This window comes from Pyrus communis, chromosome 3, assembly GCF_963583255.1.
Source record: "Pyrus communis chromosome 3, drPyrComm1.1, whole genome shotgun sequence".
Classification (NCBI taxonomy): Eukaryota; Viridiplantae; Streptophyta; class Magnoliopsida; order Rosales; family Rosaceae; genus Pyrus; species Pyrus communis.
In genome coordinates this window covers 11,936,420-11,943,187 of record NC_084805.1, presented here as the reverse complement: position 1 = coordinate 11,943,187, position 6,768 = coordinate 11,936,420, and the positions used below count along the sequence as shown (strand labels likewise).

At 36.7% G+C, this 6,768-nt stretch overlaps 1 pseudogene; it reads right to left on the bottom strand.

Moving 5' to 3' along the window:
• Window positions 1–258: 258 nt before the first annotated feature.
• On the bottom strand, window positions 259–4,200 carry LOC137728175 (uncharacterized; annotated as a pseudogene).
• Window positions 4,201–6,768: the final 2,568 nt, after the last annotated feature.

The window sequence follows — 6,768 nt, the reverse complement described above, 5'->3', positions numbered from 1 at the left end:
CTCCCCTTCAAGTTGGAGCAAAGATATGTCACATGCCCAACTTTTTGAGCAAGTTGGAGAAAGCACTACCAGAGACAGCCTTAGTGAGGACGTCGACTAACTGTTCTTCAGACGATACAAAAGGAAAAGTAATAACTCCAGCATCCAAATGCCGATCAACCTCCACTTTTTTTGTATGGTCATGTTGCACAGTAACTCACATACTCCATGCGCCATTCCACGAAATTCATCCTCCGTACTCGATCGAGCAATAACCTTCTATTTTTTACTTTTCCAGGTGACGAGATTACCACCAACAAAAGTAAAGTAGCCAGAAGTAGAGTGTCGATTTGTAACTGAACCAGCCCAATTCGCATCTGTGTATCCTTCAATATTCAAATGACCATTCTTGGAAAACATTAAACCTCTACCAGGAGCTAATTTAAGATACATGAGAATACGGACGACATCATCCATATGAGTCTCACTAGGCAGATGCATAAACTGACTCACAACACTTACAACGTAGGCTATATTTGGATGCGTATGAGACAAATAGATTAATCTTCCCACAAGTCACTGATAACGCTCCTTATTAGTAGGAACCTGATCAAGATATAATCCCAATTTATGATGTTGTTCCATAGGGGTGTCAATATGTTTACAGTTTACCGTACCGGTTTTAGCTAACAGGTTTAAAACATACTTTCGTTATGAGAAACATATACCATGCTTGGATCGAGTGACTTTAATCCCAAGAAAATACTTCAACTCTCCCAACTCTTTCATTTCAAACTTAGAAGCAAGATATTGATGTAAAGAACTAATCTATTCATGATCATCACCTGTCACTATCATGTCATCAACATATATAATCAATGTTGTCACTTTACCTTTCTTCAGTTTCAAAAATAAGGTATGATCCGAGTCACTTCGAATGTAACCAAACTTTCTCATGGACGCAGTAAACCTCCCAAACCATGCTCTAGGAGATTGCTTCAAGCCATATAAAGCTTTTCATAACTTGCACGTACACCCTTATTAGAAACAATAGAAGTACCAGGGGGTATATCCATATACACTTATTCTTTGATATCACCATGCAAAAAAAAAACATTTTTAACATCAAATTGCAACAAGGACTAGTCCAAGTTAGCAACTATAAGCACACGGACCGTATTAAACTTAGAAATTGGAGCAAAGGTCTCTTGCTCGTCCACTCCATATGTTTGTGCATAACCCTTCGCTACTAATTAGGCATTGTAGTGATCAATTGAACCATCTGCTTTATGCTTCAAAGGAAACATCCATCGACAACCAACCATCTTCTTTCCACTTGGCAAAGGCACCAAATCCCATGTGGAATTCTTGTTCAAAGCCTTCATCTCAACATCCATGGCTTCCACCCATTTAGGGTCAGATACGACATCCTGCAACTTAGTCGGTATACACACTGTAGATAATTAACATATATATGACCCATGTGACTTAGAAATGCAATAAGTTGACACATGATTACTAATGAGATATTTGGACTTTGCATTTATATCAGGAGAATATTAGACTTTAGGTTTGCCACGATTAACTCGCATGGGCAACTTATAAGTAGATATAGGCATATTAGTGTAAACTACCTCATTTGCATCATTTCCATCTTCACGAGTTGATTGAGAACAGGGCAGATGAGGGTGGAATACTACTGCTTGGCACATCTTCATCAACATTTTCATGCACAATTTCACTATCAAAGCATGATACTTTTTCACTAGTACATGGTGACTGCTCGGTGGAAGAAGGGCGACGAGTTAGCTCGAGCAGACTCACAATATCATTATTTTCTGTACTTTCTTCTTCTTCTTGACTTAACACTTCATTAACCCTCTCATTTGGAAATGGAGAGACAGGAGAAGAGGAGGCAAAATACAGGACCTTTTCATGGAACGTGACATCCATGGAAACATAAGTCTTTTGAGTAGGAGGATGATAACACTTGTAACATTTTTGAGTATTTGAATACCTAAGAACACAAATCGAAGAGCACATGGATCAAGCTTACTCCATTGATGGGAATAAATATGTACATACATAACACATCCAAACACCTTAGGAGGAAGTTTGGAGATAATAATAAGTTAGATGTGTTCTTGTAAAACTTCGAAAAGAGTACGAAAATCATGGACTTTTGCTGGGAGTCCGGTTGATCAAATAACACGCAGCTAAAACTGCATGTCCCTAAAGGTAATTAGGAACTGACATTCCCAAGAGCAAAGCACGAGCAACTTCAAGTAAATGACGATTCTTCTGATCGGACACACCATTTTGTTAAGGTGTAAATGGAGTAGTCATGTGATGAATAATACCTTGTTCACGAAAGAGACAACTCAAGGTAGTATTAACATATTATCCTTCGTTATTAGACCACAACACTTTGACTTTGGTTTGAAATTGAGTAGATACCATTGCAGTAAATTCGTATACAATAGATGTCACATCACTTTTATTCCTCATCAGGAAAACCCAAGTTTAACATGTGTAATCGTTAATAAATGTGATAAACCAACAAAACCCATTTGAAGTAATCTTAGCAGGACCCCATACATTGGAATGTACCAAATCAAATGGCTGAATAGCTTTTTTTATCACTTAAGAGAAAAATAGTACGATGACTTTTGGCCAATACACATGTTTAACACTTAAAATAAGCCTCATCATATGAACGACATAGAGAAGGAAATAAATGCCTAGGATATCCAAAAGAAGGGTGTCCCAAGTGACGATGTCATAGCCACAACTGATGCTTGTCTTTGTCACTGCCACTCTGAACTTTATTAACAATACAACTATGGGTCACAAGTAGTATAACCCTCTATCCGTTTACCACGTCCAATGGTCTCGTGAGTTTTGAGATCCTGGAAAATGCACCATGTAGGATAGAAAGTAGCATAGGCATTAAGTGAGTTAAGTAGTTGTCCCACATATAGCAAATTACAATTAATATTGGGTACCAATAATGCATGTGCCAACGACAAGGTAAGAGTAAGTATGATTGTGCCTTCTCCAGTAATACCATTGGCAGATGTGACAAATGGGTCATGAGTTTGACTAGACAACTCATCAAAAACCTTAAAATTATAAGTCACATGATCAGTAGCACCAATGTCAATTATCCATGTATTGGAACTGTGACCTAGTACAAAATTTGTCACACTCAAATTCATGGAAGGAGAAGACGACTCAATCTCTCCCGAAACCACCGTATGTGTAGCCTTAGGTCATTACTTACGAGCTTTGTACTCAGAAAACCAGTTTGGAACACCATGGAGCGGAAAACACTTCTCCAACAAGTGGTCACCTCCACAATGAGCACACTCACAAGAACCAAAAGGAACCCTTACTTTATGAAAGCGGGAGAGAGCAGATTTGGAGTTTGAAAACTCTCCAGAATGCGAATTCGCAAAAGACGACTGACGACCGTTAGTCGAGGAGGAGCCACTTGGTCGATGTTGGGTTGTAACAGTTTTTAAAGCAGCAACACCCTCGAGCATAGTGACTTGATGATGTTTTTTTCCATGACCATAGCATACGCTTCCAAGATAGAGGGCACCTGAGTCATAACCAAGATACAGCTACGAACACCATCAAATTGAGGATCAAGACCTCCAAGAAAATTATAAACCCTTTTAGATTCAATTTTCTTTTGCCAAATAGCCACATCCTTAGGATTGACATGTGGATTAGGGCGAAGATTGTCAATCTCCTCCCAAATAACATGAAGTTTCTCATAAAATATAGCAACAGATTCACTATTTTGGGTTGTAGTCACCGATTGTCTTCGAAGTTGAAACAAATGAAAACTATTTGGGTGACTGTAAAAGTTTTTCTTGCAGCTTCCCACACATCATACGTTGAAGTACAACATTCAAAGAGACTTCTCACACTTCAAGTCATAGAGTTGAGAAGCCATATTTGCACTAAACAATTATCCTCATCCCATTCAGATAATTCCACATAATCAACATCCTTAGGAGCAGGTTTTTTGCCATTGATAAATCCTGCCATATGTCATCCAGTTATCGTAAAAAGAGCATTATGAGACCAAGAGACATAATTGAAGCCATCCAATTTTTCTTGAGCAATAGGAGCAGAGTAATCACGATATGTTTGCTCATCCTTGGTACCATATGAACCGGAGTTGGGTTTGACATCTTCATCACCAGCCATGCTTGTAGAACACACACAACAAATTACTGTGGAAACAATTAACACCCCCAAATTTAATTGGGCAAGACACGAACACAGAAAAATTTTCACGCAGGAAAAATTTTCACAGCAAGGTTAGGGTTTCTCACGGGTAGAGGTATTTTGGTTTTGGTGGGCAGTCAAGATCACCACAATTTCAATGCTTTGATACCAAGTCAAATTGTATATGGGCAAATATATATTTATTCCTCTCTGAATGGAGTATATATAGGTTTTCAAGGAGTCCTATACAAGTAAATCAACTATACAAGGAAACAAATAAAATCCCTAATATCGTGCTAATCAAATACAATTGCTATAATCAGCACAAATCGCTACATAAATAAATTTCTTTAAATAAGAAAAAATTGTGACAAGGGCTTTAATTTAGCATCATTCACATAAATATCAAAACTTAAAGATAATGATTGTTACTACAAGAAGGGCGACAATACTGCACCATTCCCATGTATATATTAATATAAGAAGGGTGAGGGTAATCAATCTGCACCATTCATATTATAATATAAGTTAAGCCATTGATTTCCAATTTTGAATTTTGCATAAAGGAGATATGGTGAGATTTTTGTACAAGTCTTAAACCACTGACTTTTGTATAGACCTGTGCCATTTAACTTTGAATCAATTATTTTCTTTTCACATGCCATTCATTTCCAATTTATTGCTCATTAGCATTGTTTCCCTTTTTCTTTCTATTTTTTTCTTTGTTTTGTTTGTTTTTTTTTTTTTTTTTTGGTTTTTGTTGGAATTGGTAAGTGGGAACGGGCTTTGCAAAGCCTTCATTCTCTTCTACAATTCTCTTTCTTTCGTTAACCTTTTGTCCACTATCATGTGATTTTTTTTTACATGTCACTCACTTGGCATGTTCTCTCCTTTTGTGAAACCAGTCACCACCACCTCTCTATCTTCACTTCCCCCATACTTTCTCCATACTTTCATTTCGTGCTTCTCCTTGTCTCCCTTCCGGTGAGTTCTGAAAGAAGTTGAAATGGTTTGAACAACTTCAATGAAAAATGTGCTTTCATCCGAGATTAGGAAGCTGGAGTTTAAAATCTTGTAACACGACTGTTGAATTTTCTGCGGAGTTCAAGACATCATCTTCTCCAAGTTAAGGTTGCACCATGTTCGTACCTTTCTTTGCTCCTGCTAATAATAAAATACAATCATACAATAATATATATACTTGCTTTAAGAAGATTAGTCATACTGAGGTATGAGGTTAAAAATGAGAAAATTTCTTATCTTTGATGTTCGAACCGACATAGGTGAGATCTAGGTAGTGCTTCATACGATATGTGGCGTTGTGCTTTCACTGAAACAAGAGCTTCTCATGCTGAACGTGCTATGAAATTGAAGATATGTGTGCAATGGAATATAAAGTAAATAAAACACAATATTTTCAAGGTTCAGCAAGTGTGCCTAGGTTTTCGGGGTAGCAACAGTAATCTCTCTTATTATCAAATAGAAGTTACAAAAGCAATAGAAACAAGAGATTGCATATATTCTTTCTCTATGACATTTGTGAGGTAACAGACCTTTATATATGAAAACATAAAGTTCCTTGTGAAGACCAAGAAATGTGAAAGTAGCTCATGCTACACGAGACAAGTAGCACACTTTCAACATTTGTTGGCTAACAAGAAGCAGTGGTCGGTGCTTATTTCCTCATGTGGGTCGTCCACTTTTATAATAGTTTTGGGTATTTTTTTGTGTAATTTTATATAAAATCAATTAAATATTATGATATTGACAGTATGTCAATCAAATTTAATCAATTATAAAAAAGTCAATTAGACTTTAAGGTAAACTAAAACATAACAATCAAATAAAACTTGCAATTCATGCCATTGTCATTTATAACCCCCAACCTTTCCATTTACCTCATTCTAACCCATGCTGCCATAGTTCAATCCCCCAAAAGCCTTAAACCCATTGCCTTCACCACCTTCAACCTCCATTTTTGGCCTCACAACACCAGCCTTGTCAACTTTGTGCCGCTCTGAATGATTTCATAATTTTCCCCTAATTTTGACAAACAATTCGCACTTTCGTCTGAGACACAAATAAGGTATTTTTTTCCCTCCTATTTTCTTCTTGTTCTTCAATTTTTATGTTTTAGGTTATTTGAGTTGTGTTTTTAAGAGATTTGGTATAATTTTGCACACTACGCCCTTTGGTTTTGAATTTGAGCTCATTTGGATGTTAAAATTGGTTTGGGCATATCACAAATTTAGTCTGTTTTAGTATATTTGTTGGCTCTATATATCTTTATTCATGGTGGTTATGTCATTTTGTCTAATCACCACTCCTCGTGCTCTTTTTCTTCGGTTCTATGCTCCATTTCAAATTCTAAGTTTTGTGAATTCAAACACTGCATTGCAATGTCTGTTTCCTGTTCGTGATTGTACATTGATATTCAAAAGTTTATGTGATTCAGACACTGTTGTTTCCTGCTTTGTGGATTCAAACACTTCGTTGTAGTGTTTATTTCATGTTCTATGCTTTTACATTGATATTCAATTAGATTCA